Source organism: Vulpes vulpes, chromosome 4 (assembly GCF_048418805.1).
Source record: "Vulpes vulpes isolate BD-2025 chromosome 4, VulVul3, whole genome shotgun sequence".
Classification (NCBI taxonomy): Eukaryota; Metazoa; Chordata; class Mammalia; order Carnivora; family Canidae; genus Vulpes; species Vulpes vulpes.
This window is the reverse complement of record NC_132783.1, coordinates 107,070,297-107,096,026: the sequence shown is the minus strand read 5'-3', so window position 1 is coordinate 107,096,026 and position 25,730 is coordinate 107,070,297.

Here is a 25,730-nt window from a genome sequence, read left to right as displayed (position 1 = left end):
GGCAACAGATGAATGAGTTCTATGTCTGAAACTAGTAATGTAGTATATGTTAATAAATTGAATTTAAATAAAATAATATTTTTTAAAAGATGCTTAATAAAGAGTACAGCTCATTGGTTCTCAGAAACTAAGAGTAAGTATATGAATGAAAAACAGATTTCAGTTCCTATTTGGATAATAACATCTGAGGAACTGATGGTTGGACATTCTTATAAAACAACAAATTAGGATTGTCTCTGGTGCCCTTGCCCCATAAGTGTAATCCAACAGATCATTTCCCAAACTAAGTTGGTACTTCAGAGATAGAGTCAAGTCCTCTGGCTGAATTGCATTCTCAAGAGGAGATTGAGTAGAAACAAGAGCTGGGTAATGGTCTGGAGAGACTTCTGGAGTGGCAATACTAATAAATATGGTGAATTTGAAAGAAGTCTTGATGCTCTGCCCGTACTCAGGGAATGTGCTTTAGAGGTTATGCTGGACTCTGGACCAGGAAATCTGAAAAGGAAGAGTATAATAAAAATATATTTTATTCCACAAGATGAGGAACACCAGCCTTAACAATAACGAAATTGGTAAGCAGAGAAACCTCTCTCAGGGATCTAGACTCCAGAAAGAGATTTCTGGGTCACTAATCAACCAAGACTCTCCAGATAGAGATGGCTTATGTGATTTACATACTTAATTGACTCTAGACGCTCAACCTAAATACCAGAAAAAAATAAGCCACTAGATAGGAAAACAAACAGAAGGCATAGAATGAGGAACTCTTAGTAAAATAGAACTATCAGAGAAAAGGTAGTAACTTGAGCAACACAGAAAAAAAATAATGAAAGCAATTAACAACTTCAAAATTAGCAAACAAAAAAACGTTTATGTGGAAAAAAAGTGACATACAACTATAAAATTCAAAAATGAAGGCAAATTGAAGAGACATTGTTGCAATCCAAATTAGTGGCCTCAAAGATTAAGAGGAGAAATAATACAAAAATAATAATAAAGGAGATGAAACATATTAAGAAAACATTAGAAACTTGAAAGGTGGATTTAGAGTACTAACTAAAAATAATAGGTGGCCCCGGAGGAAAAAAGCAAAAGAAGAATACATAGAAGAAAGATCATAAGTAAATTGAAAGAAATTTTCCTGAGAAAAAAATCTCCAGAAAAATCTATAACCAAAAATACAAATATTAGGACAGAAATCTTAATATTAGAGAAGAAATTGAGACTAGGGTAATTAATTTTGCAATATATATAGTTTAATCCAAATGGATAATGATATAGTGGCTGAGGGTTGAGGGTATGTAATTTAAAAGCTAAGCAAGGATTCTTAGCATAGGAAAGACACACTACTGGGGAAAACATAATAATCTGGAACTAAAAATACTAAAATATCTCTGACAAAAATGAAGCATTAAAATAAGGCAGGATTCAGAGGTGGACTATTCTCAATATCTCCTCTTGGAAAATGAGGGCACAATAATAGAAAAAAAAGTCTATTAATGAGAAGGAACTACTTATAAATTACTTTCATGTAATAGCCATGTGTATTCCACTAATAACAAAGTTCGGTAAATAGAGCAATGAAATAAACAATAAAACTCCAAAATAGCAAAAAAGACAGAGGCAAATAAAATTTTTCTAAAAGACAACAATAAAAAGAAATGATTAGCAACTTGGTCCAACAGGCAAAAAATGAAATGGAAAAAGTAAATAACAATAAAAAATAAACATTAGACATACATGAACCGGAAGAAATAAAATCTATAATAACCATTGTTATGCTAAATGTGAATATTTAAAAGCACTAAAAACTTTAAATGGAAAAGATATTATAAAAGGAGAAACAGAAAAATGATTGATCCTTCTGTACACTGCTAAAAGGTCATCATCAGTTCCTTGGGAAGAATTAGAAATAAATAAAACCTATTTTTCATTATTTATATTTGATCTCAGGAATTCCTTTACAAAAGACATTGAATGGGAAGGAGGAAGGGAGGGAATAATAGAGGGAGGAAAAAAAGTTGTATCTACTTGGTAGCGGTTCACCATTTATGTTCAAATGCCAAACATAGGAAAGTTGCCATTTATCATTTTGAATGGCTAGCATGCTTTTTGATTTAGAACATGTTCTTTGTAACTAGGAAAATGGTCCTATCTCTTACCCAAAAGAGATACTGAGGAAGTGTTTAATCAAAAGATAAAGAACAGAAATGCCTTTTCTCTAGATCCTTCTGTGTTTTGGTAGATTATCTCAATTGCCTCTATCATTTTCATCCTCTTAGTAAAAAACCAACTATGCTCCTATGGCAACAGTCAATCCTAGATTTTCCTTTCTATCTCCATTCAACCTATACCAGATGTATAAATTTGACAGGGCAGTCATACCAAAGTACCACTATCTAGCTGGCTTATATAACAGACATATATTTATTTTTGCACAATTCTGGAGGCTAAAATTCTAAGATCAAGGTGTTTATAGGTTTTTTCCTATGAGGCCTCTCTTTGCTTGTGGATGGCCATCTGCTCCCTGTGTCTTCTCATGGTCTTATCTCTCTATGTTCTAATCTTTTTTTTTAATAAAGGAACCAATTTTATTGAATTAGCCCCCACCCTACTGACCTCACTTTAATGTAATCACCTTTTTAAAGGCATTATCTTGGGACACCTGGGTGGCTCAGCGGTTGAGCAGCTGCCTTTGGCTCAGGGCGTGATCCTGGAGTTCCAAGATCGAGTCCCGTTTTGGGCTTCCTGCAGGGAGCTTGCTTCTCCCTCTGCCTATGTCTCTGCCTCTCTCTCTCTCATGAATAAAGGCACTATCTCCAAATTCAGCCATATTCTGAGGTACCACAGGTTAGAATTTCAACTTAGGAATTTAGAGAGGGACAAAATTCAACCCATAACCCCTGTCTTCCTCATCATTGCTTGCTAAGGATTGGAAGGACATTTCATTGACTCAGACTGATCAGTGAGCGGCAGCATTTTGGTGTTCGTTTTCCAGTCCTGTAGTGTCTATGAGATTGCTTAGAATCACCAGGGTCTCAAGAAATAATAGAATTAAATATTATTTTGCCAGCATTGCACACACTTCATATTATTATTTGTTGGCACTAATTTAGAGGCTTCCTGTCTGACCCCTGGTGAATATGGACTAAAGACAGATAAAGGAATGCTGGTAAAAGGAAAAACTTTTAGGGGCACCTGGGTGGTTCAGTTGGTTAAACATCTGCCTTTGGCTCAAGTCATCACCCCAAGAGGCTCAAGTAATGACCCCAGGGTCCTGGGATCAAGCCCTGACTTGGGCTCCCTGTTCAGGGGAGCCTACTTCTCCCTCTCCTCCTCCTCCTCACCCCACTCTCCTCTCTTTCACTCACCCTCTCAAATAAATAAATAAATAAAATCTAAAAAAAAAAAAAAGAAGAAAAATTCTATTGTTCTCTATTCTCACACTTTGCTTATGAGACCAAATGTGTGTGGGTTTTCCAATATTAAACAGCTATCTGGCATCAGTTGGTGTCCTGCAATTCAATTTAATTCTGACACTAACTGAATTTAGTACAGACACCACAGATTAAGGCCTCATCCCACAAAACACTCCCCAACTCAGATACCAATCCTAGTGCCAAGTTATCACCTATACTCATGACTGACCAGCTATAAATTAGGGGTTCCTCTGACACCGCTCTCGGGTTTGATAATTGTAAGAATGGCTCACAGAACCAAGATAATAGCTGACTTATTATTACTGATTTATTGCAAGGAGTATATTAGAGGATACAAATGAATAGTCAAGTGAAGATTTCATACAGGATGAAATCCAGAAGTGTCTTAAAGCAAAGCACAGGAGCTTCTTTATCCATGGAGTTTGAAATGTGCCACCAGCCTGCCACATACATGTGCTCTTGTTCACTAATCTGAAAGCTCTCCAAAGCCCTTTGGCTAAAGTTTTTATGGAGTTTCACTATGTAGCCATGATTGACTAAATCATTTACCATTGATGATTAACAGGCTCTAGCTCCTCTCCCCTCCCAGAGGTCAGGGGATGGGGCAGAAAGTTCCAACCCTCCAATCACATAGTTGGTTCACCACACTCCTTTTACCCCTATCAATCCAGAGCCAACTCAGGAACTGGGGACAAAAACCAAATATTAATTTATTTTATTACATTAGGATCTCTGGGCTAAGAACCAAGACAAAGACTATATATATATATATATATATATATATATATATATCATAGTATCATACTTGGAAAAACATGAAATATATGATCTCTCTTCATTAGAAGTCTTTTTCTCTTGAATCATGCTTTAGTGGGTTAATAACTCTTGGTTAAGTTTCAGGTAATTAAGTTTGACTATTACTTTTAATATCTCAGAACAAACCTCACCTAGAGGGGATAGAAAAGATCACATAATCTGCTTCAGGCAAGCAGAAGAGGTCAGTGTTTTTGTACAAGAAATGTCTTTATCCATTTATCCATCAAGTAATTTTTTAGTATCCATCACATTAGAAGCTCTCTACTAGCTGTTAAAACCATGTGACTATAGTCTCAACTATGACTAAAATAAACAGCACTGGTCTTCTCACTCTTACAGTCTGATGAGGGGAGATACTATGAGCTGTACACCCTCTTCAGATCATACACATCATGTAAGATGATAAAATGTTAAACTTAGGATGAAAAAATCTAGCATTTCTCACTCATTAAGAATCTGAGCACTCTCTGGGTTCTACTAAGAAATTGTTGCTTGAGAAACACTCAATTAAAAGTTGATTGCTGAATACAATACACATTTCCCCACAAAGATATACAAATGCCCAATAAAAACATCATTAGCTATCAGGGAAATGCAAAATAAAAGCACAATGAGGTACCACTTTATACCCAATAGGACAGCTATCATCAAAAAAGCAATAACAAGTGTTCTTAAGCTTGTGGAGAAATTGGAGTCAACTAATACTGCATTGTAAAATGGTTATGCTACTTTGAAAACAATCTAACAGTGACTTAAAATGTTCAACATAGAGTTACCATTTGACCCAGCAATTCCACTCCTGTGTATGTACCCCAAACAAACAAAAATATATATTCACACAAAAATTTATACACAAACGTTCATAGCAGCATTATTTATGATAACCTAAAAGTGAGAACAACCCAAACACCTATCAACTGATAAACTGACAATCAAAATGTGATATACCCATACAGTGGAATATTATTATGCAATACAAGAAAATGAAGTATTGCAGGTGCTATAACATGGACAAATCTTACAGGTATGCTAAATGAAAGAAGTCAGTCACCAGAGATGACCTATGATACCATATAAATGAAATATTCAGAATAAACAAATCTACAGAGACCAAAAAAAAAATAGAACACTGGTTTCCCAGGGCTGGGATGTGGGGGTAGAAAAAATGGAAAGGAATTGGGGAATGAATGTTAATGGATATGAGGTTTCTTTTCTGGGTGATGAAAATATGTTCTAAAATTGTAATGATAGTTGCACACTATTGAATTGTACACTTTAAATAGGTGAATTGTATGTTATGAATTATGTCTCAAAGCTATCATTTTTTAAATGCCAGTTGCTGTCATTCTAGGTACTTACTTCTCATTGATATGATGTTAAAAAAATAGGAAAACAGGTATAAGTAGAACAGTCATTACTGACATAAAATGATTACCTCAATGGTCTTTATTCTTTAAAATTGTCATTGAGATAATAGCTCAACATTAGCAAAGTTAGGTAAGGAATTGAATTCTTCTAGTTTCTTCCATTATATTTTCTCCTTATGGATTGCAAAACCTCAAAAGGTGCCATTCACAAGATAGTACTGCAAATGGCACCCCCTGGAGTTCAGAACAAAATGGAAACAGCAACCTGCAGGGATCCTGATTGGGCCACTGCTCCAATGGGTAGAAGAGGTTTAGAAGTATTTGAACTTCCCAAAGGTAACATATATCCTGATTTGTTTGCTGAAATTTACCATGTACTTTACATTCTATTATCCTTTCCCAGGACCATGAAATCAGTATTTAGAAAAGCAAGGCATTTACTAACATCTGTAAATTACCGCTCTGAGGAGCCAGTATGGTGGGAGTCATGGACTGCTATCTGGCTGAACAAACTTGTCCCAGTGATTTTCTACACTCAAGCAACCCCAGGCAACCTTAAAAACAAAACTAAATCTTTTTATTTTAAGCTTATATAAAAAAATCAACATGATAGAATTTAGCGATTTAATTTGTTTCCTTTAATTTAATTTTCACATGCCAAAGGTGCAGACTAAAGAGGTGTTAAAATGCAGGGAACAACTTTACAGAATTATCCTTGCTCCCTGTAAGAGATTATGAAGATGACATTGGTGAGCATTCCCTGAACCACTAAATTTTAATGCAGGTTGATTTGGGCATATTTAGGCGAAGTGTGTAAAGGGCTGACTTCCTTGAGATTTCACAGTGTACATAGATCATAAACGCACATCCTTGGTGTTTCCCAAAGGTCCTTATGTTATCTGCTTAGAAGGCAGTACATTATATGTGAAATGCTGAAATCACGTCCACTATATGCAAACAGTGAAAATTTTTTTTCTGTAAATATTGATTCTTCCTTAAAAGTTTCAGTGAATTAATGATGAAATATGTTTTAAATAATAGATTACAATAAGTTAATATGTATGAGAAATAGTTTGAAGAAATCATAAAGAAATGTGTCTTTCCCTAACAACAGTTGTAGATAAAATGATAAATATTACTTTTATCTTTCATTAGAAAAGTAATGCTTATTCCTTAAAGAACAGGTTGAACACAGAGAACATTTTTTACTATCCCAAGAACCACCACCATACAATAATCATGCTAACATTTTGGTGCATTTCCTCTTATGTTTTTATATATAATTTATTTTGTTTAGCAGAGCACCGATTATATATTTAACTATACTATTTATCTTTATAGTTTGGGTCCAATGCACAACATGTAAGCCTGAATCATGCCATATTTTTCACTCACACATGCACACACACACCAACCACAATTTTATCTGAAGGACAAGTCCTATTTGCTCTCATGTCCTTACTTTAAGCCAGAATATGTATATGCTCCCTTGAAGCTGAAAGCTTCCAGAAGAGCTATCAGAGTTCATTAGCCTGATCTAAACAGTTGCCAAAACAGATGCCTGGGGTTGAGAAGAAACTCAGGACAGTTGCCACTGTGGATGTTGGAATTCATCATCTTATATAGTTCCAATGCTAATGCTTGGATTGTGACTTGTTTCAGAGACGTTATTATCCTCCAGGCAGACCACTGGGTTTGTTTAAAGTAGAAGAGAAGACAGCCTTACCATCAGGGTCGTGAAAGCTAAGGATGTTTCACACCAACATTAGCCTTGGATTCCATGATAGCCATTTAGTTTCAGTCATAAAAATTACTTTTGCTAGGACAGAAGCCTGACTAGTACAGGATATATCTCTGTGTCACCCATAAAACCACTTCCTTTTTACTTAAAGCTTTAGAGCAAGGGAGAGCCCACTCATTCTTTCTGTGCCTTTCTGCTTTTATGGAAAGTTTAGCTCAGTAGTAATACTATCCTCACCTGATCCCAGGACCTCACTCTGGACCACCTCAATCCAACTGGCTTAGAAGAATGGGGTTGGATCTTGTTCTCTTTTTCTCTCCTAGAGCTCCTGGCACCTTATATAAATAAGCCCATTAATTCCAAAACACAACTTCAATACTTTCCCTAAGCAATAAAACAAAAATTTACCTTACCAAACAAATCATGGTCCTCTACATATAAGGCCACATCACATGGTAGTTAACAGTATGGGTTCAGGCACCTGGGTGGCTCAGTGGTTGAGTATCTCCACCTGCCTTTGGCTCAGGTTGTGATCCTGGGATCCTGGGATCGAGTTCTGTCTCTGCCTATGTCTCTATCTCTTTCTCTGCGTCTCTCATGAGTAAACAAAATCTTAAAATGATAATAATAATAATAATAATAATAAATAATAATAATAATAATAGTATCGGTTCTACAGCCTCAAGGCTGGGGTGCAACTCTCATGTCTGTCATTTACTTTATGACCTTGGTCAATACCATAAATCTTCTGTGCCTAGACTTCTTCATCTGCATAACAGAGACAATATCAATGTCTTCTTCACAAAGATGTATCAGAATTCAGAATTAACTTATGTAATGCACTTAGAAAAGCACTTGACAAGTAGTAAACACTGAATATATACTACTTATCAGTATCTTGATTTTTCTCACTCAGATTATGAGTATTTGCTATGCTATTTGATAGATGCCTATTTTCTATCAAATGAACTTAAGTTTTTTCAACAATTCTCTTATAATCAGACATTTAGCTTTTTTTTCAGTTATTTACTACTATTACTCTATGGATATAAATATCTTTGTGCATGAAGTTGCTTATGTCTAGTGTTACATTTTTTGAGTTCAAGTTTTCCAAAATGGAAACAACTACATTAAGGAATAAACAGTTAGGAGCACCTGATAAATTTTGCCAGAATACCTTACAGAATCAATCTAATTGTGTTCAGCAATTTTGATGCCAATTTAGTCTCATATCTCAAAAGGTAGAATGTGAAAAAGAAAAAAAGCCTCTTCCCCAATTTTTTAAACAAAGTTGTCAAGCCTAACCTTCAGACATTATCATGGATCTTATCTCTCCTCACTTTTTGTTCTGAGAGCAATAATACCATGCCAAACCAATACGTGGGCTTGAATTTAAACTTGGTAAAATTGTAAAATGGTAGCTGACCTGCAATATCAATATTCTCAGTCTGTACAGCTCTCAGTATATATTGCTTAAACATTCATTGTACCAAAAGCCTTATGACGGAATCAAATGAAAAAAAGGGATGACTCAGAGACAAATACCTGAGATAAACCTGAAATGCATAAATTCAGGATAGTAGATAAAGAAAACTTAGAAAAGCAAAATCATTTCCTATCATCAAAATGTTACTACAGAAAAGCAGCATAGCAAAGTAGGTAATGAGAGCTCTGGATTAGACTGCTTAGTGTAAGTGTGAGGTCTATCACAAATAATGTTTATTTTGAGCTAGTCTTAATATTAGATAAAATCTAATGGGAGACTAAATTTTGGTAGGTCTTCATTTGTGGTACGGGGATGACTGAATTTAACTGTGCCCTAACATTCCTCATAAAGTTTTGGATGGGCATGTGATCACCCAGTTAAACAACATTTCCTGCAACTCACATCTGAGTTTGGCTGTGTGATAGAGTTCTGGCCATGGGGATATGAGAAGAAATTGAGTGTGCAATGCCTGGACATTGCCTTTAAAAGGAGTGAACGTTTACTCTCCAGGCTTTGCTTCTTCCCATAGTTTGATACATGGTGAGATGTGAAGGATGTGCCTTGGTTACACATACAAAACAAAAATATTGTAGATGACTGAGCTGAACTGTTCTATGAGAAGGGGATAAGGTTCCAGGCATTTTAAAAGTAGGGTTTCCTTGTTATTGCAACTTAAGCTGCACCCTTTCTAATATAATACAACTCCACCAAAAGTCATTTGTTTTTATTTGAATTTTTAAAAAGAATAGGCACAAAATATCTAAAAAACATATTCACTGACTTCCACATTGTTCAATGATCTTACCCTAGCTGCCAGTAGTACCGCTGGTCCCCCACCTTCATCTGTCAGTTCTTCAAAGTTTGCCTTAGCTGTATAAGGCCACCTTGCCCATGTTCACACCCTAATAAACATTCTGCACACTACAACTTTCTCATGTCTACTTCCCAGAGAGTTCAACCTACCACAGTATGATAGAAGTGGTCCCAAAACTCAGGCAGTAGAGTGGATTCTACAGCTGGATTAGTCACCGTCTGGCTGTCAGTTAAGGTCTCATCATTTGTAGACAGAACACAGATGGACCTTGGTACAACTACATGGCCCAATTGCTAAAACTCGCTGGTGCTGAATTGTGATGGTGTACCAGAGCAAGAGAAGGCGTGAGCTAACACAATGTATGAAGCATTTGAAAAACTGGGGTAAATAGTAACCATAATGACAATGGAATTAAGTGGCTATTAGTAAGCTCCACTGATGCTCTAGAAAAAGACAATGAAAAGCTGAGAGCAATTAACAGGCAATTGAAAGCCAAGTGTGAGAGCCAGAGAGCCTCTATGGTGGTAATAAGCTCTCACTTCCTGCAGCAAGGGGCCAAAGTTAAGGACCAGACTCAACATTTAATTGTTACTTAAGGAATTTGTACTTTGTCTTTCAAAGACTCTAGGTTCCTCAGAGATAGAGGTCTTGGTAATCCATAAGGCATACTGCCACCAGGGAACTAAGCAAGAGACCCTTTGGGTTATAAGCAAGAGCCATTGCCTCAGCACTTTGCACACAATGTGTCAAGAGACCAGTTGGCAGAAAGTCACCCCCTTGGCAGAGTTCCTATTACACAATATGGCAAGGATGAATATTTTTGGCACTCCAGTGTTCCACTTGGGTGCTGCTTGATACTCCTTGCCAAATTTTGATACTACATCAACAAGTGAAGCAACATTGCCCTGAGAAGGACATAGTGGCCAGAAATGAGGTTCTGGATCATGCCACCAGATAAGCCAATGAAATCACCAGAGACACTAACTGGTGTTTAGGAAAATCTGGAATGTACAGATGAGGAAAGACACAAAGAGCATCAGTTGCAACCCCAAAACCAGCTACCATAGCAGGGGCTCTGGTTTATCCCAACTAAATTTCCTTTTCTAAGTTTATCTCAAAAAGAGGGAAATCAATTGGAGAATTATATATTTATATATTTATAATTTATATATTTTATAAGTTTATATAAGTTTATATATTTATAAATATAAATTTATATATTTATAAATATACATATATAAATATATATACATACAGTCACATACATAAATATATCTAATCTGTGTATATGTAATTATATATAATTTACATATATTTACAATAATAGACATACAAAATTTTAGAGATACAAATCTGAGAGCAAAGGGTGGATTATAGTGGGCACAATGATGCACTGCTTAAGGAAGGATTTGTCTCAGCCACTGGAAGAGACAACTGGAAGAGCCAAGGCTGTCTCAGACAACAACCCTTGGCTATCAGCCCCTTAAGGAACTGCCTTAGCTGCACATTCATCTGACTCAAGGTTACACCCTTCCTGGAGAAACACACATTCAATGACTAACTGGTAGAGCATTAAAAGCCTAACCATTTTGGCCCAACCAAGGATAATTCTGGATGGACCATTTTAACTCTGGAGTTAGCCAAAGCTGTTATCATCAGATGGGCATTGTGGCTCCCTCTCTTTTTGCCCCATGTGGCTTCCTTTCTCTTCTTCTCATGGGTTTTGCTCTTATAGGCATTCCCTAATAAACATTGCATATGCTACAACTGGTCTCAGCATCTGCTTGCCAGGAAATCTACCCTGTTGTGACGTACACTTTAAGCCTCATACCCCTTGAAACACATTATTCACTTAGATTGTAAGACAGTGTAGTCTCTTGTTTTTTCTTCTACTGCATCTGGCCACTATTTCTTCCCCCTTTTTTGTCCTTTCTTTAACTCAGCATGCTCCAGGACTCCCTTTTCAGTCTTTTTCCCTCTTATCTCTCCATTTCTCATGCTGATATTAACTAGTCCTCTTGCTTTAAAAATCATGCAATCTGTTTTTAATAAAGCAGACAAACCTTTTTTTAAAACTGTGGAGGCCGAGAAAATTAAGGCCATTCCACTTCAAGTTCAGCGTTAACACAAGTACAGCCATCCCAGGCCCCTGTGAATAAGAGCTGAAATTTACATTACTTCAGTTACAGGAAGAAAACAGTTTACAGCTTAACGTCCTAGAAAGCCCCATATTAGAATGAGAACAGAGCTCAATGCCCTTAAAAGCCCCATATTAGAATGTAAAGGGAACTTGAAAAATTCCTCCACGCCTTCTAGAGTTCCCCTAGACTTGCCCATAAAACTCAGCTGAAACCCACCTCGGGGTCCAAGTCCCTGCTCCACTGTGTCAGCTGTGTCGGGTATACTTGGACCCAAGCTCAAGCTTGTAAATAAACCCTCGTGTGTTTGCATCCGTGTCGGCTCCTTGGTGGTTTCTTGGATTCGCAATCTTGGGCACAACAAAAACACTGAATCATGTCACTCCTGCCAAAACCATCCCATAAAACTCAGTTTTGGTTTTGTTTGTTTTTTGCTACAATGATCTACAGGTGTTGACACTAAGGGCTCTCAGCCCTAGATATACATTAGAATTACCTGGGGAGCTGAAGATCTAGGTTAGAAAAAATAAGTACAGTATTTCAACTTTAAGAAATATTCTTTATGAAAAGAATTTTGATAAAACAGGTATATATTATTATGTCACCAAATCAAATACAGATAATGTTACCAAGCAATAACAGCCACAGATATAGGTATAATAAAGCATGCTTTTGAATACTACTAAAGTCAGGTTTGTACTTAAGTCCATAACCACTCCCAACCATTACCATTAATCATTAATTACATAGGTCAAACCTTAAGAATCATCTTTGGTTTTCCACTTTTTCTCATACCCTTACTCCATCCATCACCAAAGCCTGTGGCTCTATTTTCAAAATATATCCTTTATAGAAGTAATCATTAATGTTCAACACATATATCCCCAATATCCTTCATATTTCCCAGTCCCTGTGGATTTTAAGTTGGAACCATGGAATTAATACAAGTCAAGGAAGTTTGAATGGCAATAATGAGTATCATCTCCAGTCTAAAGAATCCAGGAGCTGATATGCCTCCTTTATCTCTCATTCTTCCTCTGCTGCAGTGACCTTGAAGGCCCCATGCTCCAGATGGTGAAGCTAAAGATGGAAGAAACTTTGATTCTCCAGTCACCATTTGGAGGAGAGCTTCTTTGGACAGCTGCCTAAATTACATCAGACTGTGAGATAAAAAATACTCTTGTAATGGGTTAAGCCATGGAGATTTGGGGATTTATGTCTTATAGCAGCTAGCATTAATTACTCTAAAAAATTAACATTGATACCAGGAATGGGCAGGGGTTCTCTAAAGAAAACAAAAGCAAAAATATAAAGCATATGTTCAGGGGTCAAATGTCAGGTATAGTAACTATGATCATATCATTACTGAGCTAGCAACTCTAGGGGAGGAAATGGGAAAATAGAAAATAAGTAGTGTTCATTGCGAAGTATAGGCTCTAAAACTATCCCTCTTCACAGATTTTCCTCTCCCCACTTCCCACAATTTAACCCTTCATTCTGTTCTATATCATTTTATATTACTCATTATTATCCTAAATTATACTATATTGTTGTTTCTTCATTGAGGATCTGTCTCACGAACATAAAATCTCTACAAAGAAATGGCATAGAGTCCCATGTTTACCATTTTATTATCAGAATCTTTAGCAGTATCTGCCATACAGTAACAAAGAATAAATGTTGAATGAATGAACATACTTTTCATTTGAGATGAAGACTCCTTTAATATGCTGTGGGAACTGTTGTTACTCTTCCTTCTCTTTCTTATTCTACTTCATATTCTTGTTCTCTCTACACAGTCTCTTTTCTTTTCCATTTGTGCATCTGCCTATTCTTTTCTCCCCACAGACTGGTTTCTCTGCTTCCAAGTTTACCCAACAGCCCCCCATTTTCCAAATTAATGTGTTTTCTTGCTATAACGTAATTCCAAGTTACCCTAAGAAATTATCTAATTTAGCTAGCTTGGGCCATTTATGATCATGTATGGTTATTTGGGGAGAGGAGATATATACACAATGGTTAATGCAATGTCCTAGGCAGAAATCTCAAAAGATCTCTACTATAAATGTTCTTGGCAACAGAATAATGAAGAGGAAGCTGATTAATGAATTTTCAAATAGTTGTCCCCTATTTGTGACATAAATCCTGTACAGGTGGTTCCTGAGGATACCAACGAAGTAATGAAAGAAAAAGTAATGAAGAAAAGTAATGAAGAAAAAGTAATGAAGAAAAGCCCTAAAACTGCATTCTAAAAAGGAAATAGCTGAATATTGACCATTTTGAAGAACAAGGAAATAAATATTTTAATCAAATCATATTTCATGCAATACCCCCAAATCTTTGGAGTTACTTGCTCACAGTTATATGTTTAAAGCAAAACTCTCCTCATTGGAAGCATATTCAGTCACAATATTACACAAAGATTATGAGGGTTAAAAATGGAATCACATATCCTTTTTCTTATATGTAAATATTTTATTCTGTCATTCATTTAGGAAAAGAAAAATTAAACAGCTCTAGCAACAAATTTATAAGCAGATGAAAAAGAAAGTCAGCTATAGTTTATTCTGGTACTTGCCTGGGAAAAGTTATAGATCAAAATAAAGATTCTGACAGTAAATACCATGTTTATGAGTGTGATTTGTCCATGAATAGAGCTACTGATTTAAAATAAACTCACAGCTTATACTTCAAAAATTATGCTTTAAATGTTACTCTAATTATGTTGTCCAGTATAACCAGGCCTATTGGCACTGTCATTTTAGGAAAATAATTTTAATATATTTTGTTATTTGATAACTCTTTAATGTATTTATGGCATACATAGTTGTGTAATATATACATATATCTGTATGTATGCAATATATATGTATATCCTGTAAACACATTGTTTTGGGTTGAAAATATTAAATTTAAATAAAATTTAAAACTATACCATGGATGTGTAGTTATCCTACCTCTTGAGTTCTCCAATCAAATTTTTCAGTTACCCATTATCCTCTATTGCCCAGAAACTGTCAAATTTTACTAGAGTACCAAGGTCTTATTATTTTTTTCCATGAAATATGTCTTCTGTTTCCCTTTCCATACCAATCAGAAGTTACATTCCAGAATGTCAGATAGATGGTTATCTTATTATTGTATATGGTAAAAAAAAAAAGTTTTAATTTTCCCCATGTTCACTCAAGTAGGATACACACACACCCCAAACTGACAATATGCTAAGGGTTAAAGAAACAATAGTGAACAAGCCAATTTCCTACCCTTTTGTCATTTAGAGTCTAATAAATAAAATTATTAAGCCCTTACTATATGCCAACAGGTGATAACAAAGTATGGTAGCACATTTTGTTCTTTCAACCCTCTGACCTAGGGTTAATAACATTTTAAAGATGTCATAAATTATTTAACAAGTCAAAACTCAGATGGTGTTATATTTCTAAGTCTCTGGATATCTAATGCTCAAACACAAATATTAGGCATTAAGATAGTGTTTAAGGCACTATTAGATAGAATTTGAATAAGAAACAAAGGACCTGACATTCCCATTTCATCAAATACCTTTTCCTTCTAGATAATTGCTGAACACACTAAATACATATATCGCTAATAAATGGTAATCCACACCAGCACATTAGTATTAGGTAAGCTAACAATTATACCCAAACTCAAGACTTTCTTGTGACCTAGATCAAACACACAGTTTCAACTTAAGTACTAAGTGGGATTCTATATGTCAAAGAATGGAATCCAATCAGGTTGATTCTCTAGGTTTGAGTAATGCTCTGAGAGGAACATAGAGATACAAGAGGGGCAGTTGGCTATCTCATGCAGGAATAGGCTTTGGTCTCCTTATTGGAGAGAAGAGAACGAGAAGGAGCTGCACAGTGACCCTGATTATAAATAACAATAGTCCAACCATTGATCCAAAGACAGAAGTTTTCTTTCTCTAGAGAAAAAGGAAAAAAAAAATGTTTTGGAAAGAATGGAGCTTCCTCTCCCATGAAATTAGTAAATGTTGAAACCAAAATATGATCCAGGTCTTTTTCACTCCAAGAATTATTATTTTAACCACTCTACTTTTTTTAATGTTATTATCATGTATTTTTAAAAAGAGGTTTATTTACAAAAAAAGAACTTTAAACCAATAGAATATTTATAGGATCCATTTTTAAGCATACATGATTATTCTGCTTCTCTTTCCAGCAAACTGCTTCTTCCCACTACACTAATTCATTCCACTCATTTCTCACATTGGTATTCTTGCCAAAGTGGTTTTTCCCAGATTTTTTTTCCCCAGATTTTATTAACCCTTATTAGCCCTCCAGTTTGGATTGAGGAACAATCTAAAACTTTCCATTAGTGATATTTTATTGAAATAGAAAGATCAGGGCACCCAGGTGGCTCAGTCAGCTAGGTGTCTGCCTTTGGTTCAGGTTATGATCTCAGGGTCCTGGGATCAAGTCCATGTTGGGCTTCCTGCTCAGCAAGGAGCCTGCTTCTCACTTTCCCTCTGCCTCTCCTCCCTACTCAGGCTCTCTCTCTCTAAAATAAATAAATAAAATCTTTTAAAAACAGAAACAAAAAGATCAAAATAATTATCATGATTAAATATTAACCAAAGCAATGATAACCTTAGAAGAAAACCTATTTAACCTTATGAGAAATATGCTTTGTCTTCATTTTTTTTTTTTTTACTTTAAACCTGAAACATTAATGAAATAAAAAATCTTCTACTTTACAAGATACCCTCATTCTGGGTAATATGGAACATATAGCCCATGAAAGCCCAATATTATTAAGTAAGTTGTGCTTTATTTTTTTGAAATGTTCATTTCTTTCCCCCACCACCAGATTTTGGGATAGGTATGCCCTTCAAAATCCTTGTGACTTTGAAGTTTTTTCTCCCATTTCTGGAATTTTTTTCCTTTCTTTCTACTTGGTGAACTATGGATTGATAATACTTAAATCCCATGGGTCATTGGCACTGCACTTCACAAATGTGCATGCCTACAAAATTGTACATTTCCTAATTTTAGAATTTGCTACAATGTTGTAACCATAACAGTATGCCATAATACTGTGCCATAACATGATGACATCCTGGAAAGAAAAGACTGTATCCCATTCAATTCTTAAATTTTCCTGCTGCAAAGCCTACCCCTCGCTGTACCTGTCTATGAATTGAACAAATGATGTTTGGAAGTGAGCAAGTACAAAGATTCACAACTCGAAACTCCCAGAGGATTATTCCTCTTCTCCATCCCCAGATCTATTAATACCCATATGAATATAACAAGCAAATTCTGACTTGGTGTTTTAACCTCTATTTAGTTCTGGGAAATCCATAATTTGTGAGGAAGAGTTACAGGATGAAAAGATTAATTTGTGGTGACTCATTTTGATCTATGTTAAGCAGGACAACAAAATGTATAAACTTCAAATTTTCAGAGTCTAGATTCTATGCATTTCAAAGGTATGGTATTTTATAAGAAAATTAAAGTTGACCGTCCAGCTCTTTTACTATTTGATAACTCCATTCATATAGGGAAATATTTTGATTCAGCCACTCAACTTTTTAGACCATAACAAAAATCTATATGTGAAAAAGAAATAAATTATTAGCAAGGAAAAATAAATTTGAAAACTTAGGAAAATCAAAGAACAACTCTTGTTAGTTACTGGTATTGACTTCATAGAAAATAGTTGGACATATAAAGGTATTTGAATGTTTTTCTGATTTAGACCATCTAAATCATTTTAGAATCACTTATATATGATTGTTAAGAGGTCTTTGTTTCATTCCACAAAGACATTTGAACATTTGCTAAGTAGCAGTTACCACAGCTTTAGATGATGAAGAAAAATAACCAGAGAATCACATGCATAAGCCTTAATTAGGAAATGCCTAGCAGAAGAAGTCTTCCAAGAAGTATTTAACTTGGGGAAGTCTTCAAAAGAGTACCTAACTTGTGTTAAAGGGATTTAGCAGAAGGAGGTTGGCCAGAATTTAGTTATTTTCAGGAATGATTGATGAAAGATAGTTCTGGGAAAATGAGGGATTGTTCTTGTAAATTACCATTTATTGATTGAGCAATTTGGGATGCAGAGGAAAAGTAAGGAGATAAAGTTGTGTATAAGAGGGAGTAGGGAAGACAGCTGCAGGAAACAAGGACATGCATTTTAAAATGCACAGCAATAGGAAGACAAGGTACCACTGAAGAAGTTATTGTCACCACCAATACTGAAACAGCCTGTTCATCTAAACAAACACAAAGTATACAAATGCCTACCCCAGATCCTGAAAAACAAACAATAAAGTTATAAGGCATAGTTAAAAGTTGTGTTTGTCATATGGAAGTTAACTTTATCTTTCTTATAGCATACAATATCTAGAGGAAAATATTTACTATATTCTCACATCTAGAAAAATGTGTTTCTTCTAATAAACTATTGTTGTTATTATATGAAAAGAAATTTATTATATGAAATGAAACGTAATTAATCAGCATATCCTTCCTTGTGTTGATCATTAGAAAACTTGAGAACTAGTTTATAATCCTCCTAAGGCAATGGTCAGAACTTATAGTGCATAATTTTATTATAAATACCATCCTTGGATTTATCCTATTTTTCTTTATTTGCCTGAATGTCCTTATAATTAAAAATACATGTATTTTTATAAATGACTTTAAATCATTCTTAGAAAATTTGAGGAGTAGATGAATTAAAAGATCAATGAATGATAAATAAATATATCCCTCCAAATTTTTTTTACAACTGACAAATGCAAGTTCTAGAGTTCTATTATAACACTACATTAAGTTGAGCACTAAAAGCAAAATTGGTTATTATTTAAAATTTGGTGTTGGGCATTCTCCCAATGCACATTTTCCACACCAGAAAGTTAGAGTTTTACTGGCCTTAATTCCTATCTTTAAACTCATTTCATATCCAAACAAGCTGTTTTATTCAATAAATATTTATAAAGCTCCCTTCTGACATGCATTTAAAGTTGTTCTGTCAAAGAGAAAAGGTTAGCAAAGCTCAACTAGACCAAATGGAATGCTTGAGAGAACAGAACTGTCTTTGGCAATTTTTGAACGTTAATACTGTTAGTGGATTCTGTGTCCTTGGACAAGGAATTCTGTAGCTCTGGGCTGGAATTGACAAATTTGTCAGTAGCACCTGCCCACGCCAATCTCTATATGGGATGAGTAATAAGCCATCACATTAGGGTTAAACATGGTAATGCAGAAAAAATTTATTTTCAAGTAAGCATTCTCAGCTATTTTATGTCTTTAAAAGAAAGCTTGCACTATTGCTTTGAGTCTGATAGATGCTCTATTCCACTTCAGAGGAAGGTACCATTTAACATTGAAATATCTGCAGAAGAGACATTATTAAGTGAAATATTTAGAGAATTTTCCAGAAAAAATGGGGTTGCTCCTTCAAGTTACTGAAACTATTTTCTCATCTTTTAATAGCATCTCTTAAGTAAAAACTAAAATGTGCAGTAATTCTCAGCTTGATCACCAGAGACTTCTCATTTAAACACTAGATATAAACAGTTGAAATTGAGATTCAAACTGAGCAAATGTTCAGTTTAGTAAGACAAGTACATGTTAAAGCTGTAGATTTGGGAAAAACCATGTGAATCTGAAATGTAATGCCTATATCTCTATGGGACAAAATAAGAGCAAATGCAGATCTTTTTTGTTACATGACTGATTTGTGTAATGGGATATAGAGTAATACTGATAATTAAAGAGATACATAGAAACATGAAGGAATCTCTGATAGAAATCAAGTTAAAAAGAGGGGAATGGATTAAATACCAGTAGTTTTATTTATTTTCTCAACTATGTGTTAGCAATAGAGGTTACCATGTAAATGAATTTCTAAATTGTTAGTCAATGTTAGACATTTTCTCACCAAATTAAAAATGCTAAATCCTAGTATTTAACTTTTCCAGTAACTTGCTACTTGAATTTAGGCGAGTTTCTTTATAAGACACTATTTTTATCAATAAAAATGGAGCTAATAATATCTTTTCTTCCTTTCTCCCAAGATCATTATAAGGGTAAAATGATATAGTAGGTAAATGTAAAGCTCTGCATTTAAATTCAAACGTTAATTGTTCAAAATAAGTCAGTTGGTCCCAATATAGATAGTATAGGAGAAACTATTTTTAAAATTATACTTCAAAAGATAAGATTATAACCTCCTGTGAATGGACATTTCAACTAACTAGATGCTAAAAAGCTGATGAAACCCAAGACTACAAAAACAGAACTGTTGTGTAGCTCAAAGGACAGAACAAGCTATCTTACCCTGTACTGGTCACATAAGTAGACATTGCTCAAAACTTTAAGAAGCTTTCTAAGAAGGTAGTGCTGAGAAACTGTGCCCTAGGAAAAAAACTTTGAAACAGTCACAGATGATTACACAGGACAAGTAAAGTTTCAGAAGTGGTGTCATTAGACCATTACACCAGAAAAAGAAATTGGGCTTGAAATATTCCTAGCAATCAGATCTGTCCAATAAGTGAAAAGACAATGCTACAATATAATGAACTTCCTGTCATTAGAAGGGATCGAGTATAGGCTATATAATCAATCAACTGTCAGTGTGCTACAGAGAAGGCATTACTAGACATGCTCCAAAATTTCTTCCAACTAAATAATTTAATATGGTGAACATAGTAGTAATACTAAAATTAACAATATTGTATAATGGAAAACTGCCATCTTATGGAACTAGATTTCTCCATGAAAAAATCACTGAGTAATGTACTAATATGCTATTACTCTGAAGATGATGGTTCTGAATGGTAAAAAGGATACAAAAAGGCCATTAGCTCTTGTCCACCATTTTCACAATGAATGCTATGATTTCCACATGGATAAAAACAAATTTTTTAATGTGAACATGAAATTTCTCTATCATTTCTATTAATGGGAGCAGAAATTGCTTCTGTTTTGAAAATAAACTATAAAATTTTTGTCTCAGAAATGACTTACAAGGGATCCCTGGGTGGCGCAGCAGTTTAGCGCCTGCCTTTGGCCCAGGGCGCAATTCTGGAGACCCAGGATCGAATCCCCCATGGGGCTCCCGGTGCATGGAGCCTGCTTCTCCTTCTGCCTATGTCTCCACCTCTCTCTGTCTCTCAATGTGTGACTATCATAAAAAAATAAAAAAAAAGAAATGACTTACAAGAAGTAAACTGGGTTTTTTTTGGAGTTAATACCAAGAATATTCTATTATGAAACTAATAACTTTTTCATAAATAAAGTTATGGTCCAATAGAAAATGACTTGAGTTAGTTTTTTTCTTTCTTTCTTTCTTTTTTGTTTCCTTGGGGTTTTTGTAAGGTTTGGGGGCTTTGTTTGTTTTTTATTTAACTTCAAGTTAGTTAATATATAGTGTAGTATTGGTTTCAGGAGTAGAGTTTAGTGATTCATCACTTATATATAAAACCCAGTGCTCATCCCAACAAGTGTCTGCATATGAGTGAAATCATATGGTATTTGTCTTTCTCTTACTGATTTATTTCACTTAGCATAATACACTCTAGTTCCATCCACATTGTTATAAATGGCAAGATTTCATTATTTTTGATTGCCAAGTAATATTTCAATATATATATCTTTATATATATCTTTATAAATATCCAAGTAATATTTCAATATATCTATTCTTTATATATATTCTTTATATCTATCTATTTATCTGTCATCTATCTATTTATCTATTATCTATCTATTTATCTATCTATCTATCTGTCTATCTATCTATCATCTCACTTCTTTACCCATTCGTCAGCCAATCAACATTTGGGCTCTTTTCATAATTTGACTATTGCTGATCATGCTACTATAAACATTGGGATGCATGTTTCCCCCAAAATCAGCATTTTTATATCTTTTGGATAAATATCTAGTAGGGCAATTGCTGGGTTGTAGGGTAGCTCTATTTTTAACTTTTTGGGGAACCTCCATACTGTTTTCCAGAGTGGCTGCACCAGTGTGTATTCCCACCAACAGTGCAAGAGGGTTCCCCTTTCTCTACATCCTTCCCAACATCTGTTATTTCCTGAGTTGTTCACTTTAGCCATTCTGACAGATGTGAGGTGGTATCTCATTGTGGTTTTGATTTGTATTTGCCTGATGATGTATCATGTTGAGCATCTTTTCATGTGACTGTTAGCCATCTGGATGTCTTCTTTAGAAAAGCATCTGTTCATGTCTTCTATCCATTTCTTAACTGGATTATTTGTTTTTGGGGTGTTGAGTTTGATAAGTTCTTTATAGATTTTGGATACCAACCCTTTATCTGATATATCATTTGTAAATAACTTCTTCCATTCTGTAGGTTGCCTTTTAGTTTTGTTGCTCTTTCCTTTGTTGTGCAGAAGCTTTTTATATTGATGAAGTCCTAATAGTTCATTTTTGCTTGTTTCCCTTCCCTCCAGAGATGTGTCTTGTAAGAAGTTGCTGGGGCCACGGCCAAAGGAATAGCTGCCTGTTTTCTCCTTTAGGATAAATTTCTGTCTCACATTTAGGTCTTTAATCCATTTTGAATTTATTTTTTGTGTATGATGTAAGAAAATGGTCCAGGTTCATTCTTTTGCATGTTGCTGTGCAATTTTCCCAACTCTGTCTATTGATGAGACTTTTTTCCATTGGATCTTCTTTTGTGCTTTGTTGAACAAATAGTATGTTGAACATACAGTTGTGTGTCCATTTCTGGGTTTTCTATTCTGTTCCATTGATCTATATGTCTGTTTTTGTGCCAGTACCATACTGTCTTGATTATTACAGCTTTCTAATATAGCTTGATGTCTGAAATTGTGATATCTCCCACTATAGCTTGACGTCTGAAATTGTGATATCTCCCACTTTGCTTTTCTTTCTCAACATTTACTTTAGCTATTCAGGGTCTTTTGTGGTTCCATACAATTTTAGAATTGTTTGTTCTAGCTCTGTGAAAAATGCTGCTCTAATTTTGATAAGGATTTGCACTGAGTGTGTAGTTTGCTTTGGATAGTATAGACATTATAACAATATTTTTTCTCTTTTGATCCATGAACATGGAACATTTTTCCATTTCTTTGGGTCTTCTTTAATTTCTTTCATAAGTATTCTATAGTTTATTGAGTGTAGATCTTTTACTTCTTTAGTTAGGTTTATTCCTAGATATCTTATAGTTTTTGATGCAATTTTAAATGGAATTGATTCCTTCATTTCCCTTCCTGCAGCTTCATTGTTGGAATTCATGTATTAGTTCTAGCAATATTTTGGTGGAGTTTTTCAGTAGTTTTGTTTGTAATCTCTCCTCTTTCATTCAGAATTTTATTTATTTGGATCCATTCTCTTTTCTTTTTGTTAAGTCCAGCTACGGGTTTATCAATCTTGTTAATTCTTTCAATAAACCAGCTTCTAGTTTCCTTGATCTGTTCTACCATTTTTAAAAATTTCTGTATCATTTTTTTGTTCCAACCTATTATTTTCCTTCTTCTATTTGCTGTTCTTTTTTCAGTTTCTTTACATTTAATGCTAGGTTGTGTATTTGAGATTTTCCTTGTTTTTTGTGGAAAGCTTGTAGTGCTATGACTGCCTTTGCTGAATCCCAAAGGTTTTAGACTGCCATGTTTTTATTTTCATTTGCTTCTATGCATTTTTAAAATTTCTTCTTTAATTTCCTAGTTAACCCATTCATTCTTTAGTATGATGTTCATTGTTCATTAACCTCCACGTACTTGTGGTCTTTCCAAATTTCTTCTTGCAGTTGACTTCAAGTTTCATAGTGTTGTGGTCTGAAAATATCTATGGTATGATCACAATCTTTTTGTACCAGTTGAGGCCTGATTTGTGACTCAGTATGTGATCTGGAAAATGTTCTGCATGCTTTTGAAAAGAATAGGTATTCTCTTGCTTTAGAATGAAATGCTGTGAATATGTTCTTTAAGCCCACCTGGTCCAGTGTGTCATTCAAAGCCTTGTTGATTTTCTGCTTAGATTATCTGTCCAGTACTGTGAGTGGGATGTTGAAGTCCTTCACTATCACTGTATTACTGTCAATAAATCTCTTTAAGTTTGTTATTAATTGATTTATGTATTTGCTGCTGCCCAGTTTGGGGCATAAATATTCACAATTCTTAGATCGTCTTGCCTGATAGGCCCCTTTATTATGATATAGTATCCTTTTCATATTTTATTATAGTCTTTGGTTTAAAATCTAGTTGGTCTAATATAAGGATTGCTACTCCAGCTTTCTTTTGATATCCATTAGCATGATAGTGGTTCTCCATCCCCTCGTTTTCAATCTGAAGGTGTCTTTGGGTCTAAAAGGAGTCTCTTGTAAGCAGTGTATTTCTGGGTCTTGTTTTTTTTTTTTTTTTTTTTTTTTTTTTTCATTGAGTCCATTTACATCCAAAGTGATTATTGATAGGAGATATGAATTTAGTGCCATTGTATTCCCTATAAAGTTTCTGTTCCTATAGGTTGTCTCTGTTCCTTTCTAGTCTTTGTTACTTTTGGTTTTTCTTTTCTGCTCAAAGGATTCCCTTTAACATTTCATGCTGAGCTGGATTAGTGTTCACAAATTCCTTTAGTGATTGCTTGTCTTGGAAACTCTCTCTTGCCTTCTATTCTCAATGACAGGCTTGCTGGATAAGATACTCTTTGCTGTGCATTTTTCCCATTTAGCACATTGAATATATCATGCCACTTTTTTCTCACCTGTCAAGTTTCTGTGGACAGGTCTGCTGCCAGCTTTATGTGTCTACCCTTATAGGTTAGGGGTCTTTTCTCCCAAGCTGCTTTCAGAATTCTCTCTTTATCTTTGTGGGTTTTTAAAAAATATTTTATTTAAATTCATTTTACCAACATATAATTAATACCCAGTGTTCATCTCATTAAGTGCTCTCCTAAGTATCTGTCACCCAGTTACCCCATCCTCCCATTCTCCTCCCCTTTTGCAACTCTTTGTTTATTTCCCAGAATTAGTATTTTGTAAGTTTCACTATGATCTGTCTTAGTGTTGACCTGTTTTTGTTGATTTGGAGGGGCGTTCTCTGTGACTCTTGGATGCCTGTTTCTTTCCCTGAATTAAGGAAGTTCTCAGATATAATTTGTTCAAATAAGCTTTCTGCTCCTTTTTTCCACTCTACTTCTTCTGGGATTCCTATGATATGGATATAATTGGGTTTTATAGAATTACTGAGTTCCCTGTCTACATTTGTGATCTAATAGTTTTACTTCCCTCTTCTTTTAAGCTTTGTTATTTTCCATGATTTTATCTTTTATTTCAACTATTCATTCTTCTGCTTCATCCATGCTCACTGTGATTATATCTAGTTAGTTTTGCATCTCAGTTATAGCATTTTTTATTCTGACCTCACTAGTTTTTAGGTCCCTTATCTCACCAGTCAGGGTTTCTCTGGTATCTTCTACGTTTCTTTCAAGCTCAGCTAGTATTCTTATGACTATTGGTCTAAATTCTTATTCAAATATATTGCTTATATCTATTTTTAGCAAATCCTTGTCTGTGATTTCTTCCTGATCTTTCTTTTAGAGAGAGTTCCTTCATCTTCCCATTATGTCTGGGTTGCTGTCTTCTGCATATTTTGAAAGCTTGTCATGTTTCCTGCTCCTGAGAGTAATACATATTAAGAAGGGGTCATACCCTGTTCAAGACCTGGCTCTTCAGGAAATGTTTCTGGTGTATACTATATGCACTCTGCTGTTGTGTTTTGACTGCTCTTTTCCACAGGTCAGTCCTCTGTAGAGTTCCTCCTTGTTTGCAGTGGGGAGTGTTTGGACCTTTAACTAAGTATGCTTTGATCTGTTTCCTAAGATAAGCCCAATTTTTAAAAAAAAGAAAAAAAAAGCCTAATCCAAGAAAAAAGGAAAAGAATCAAAAAG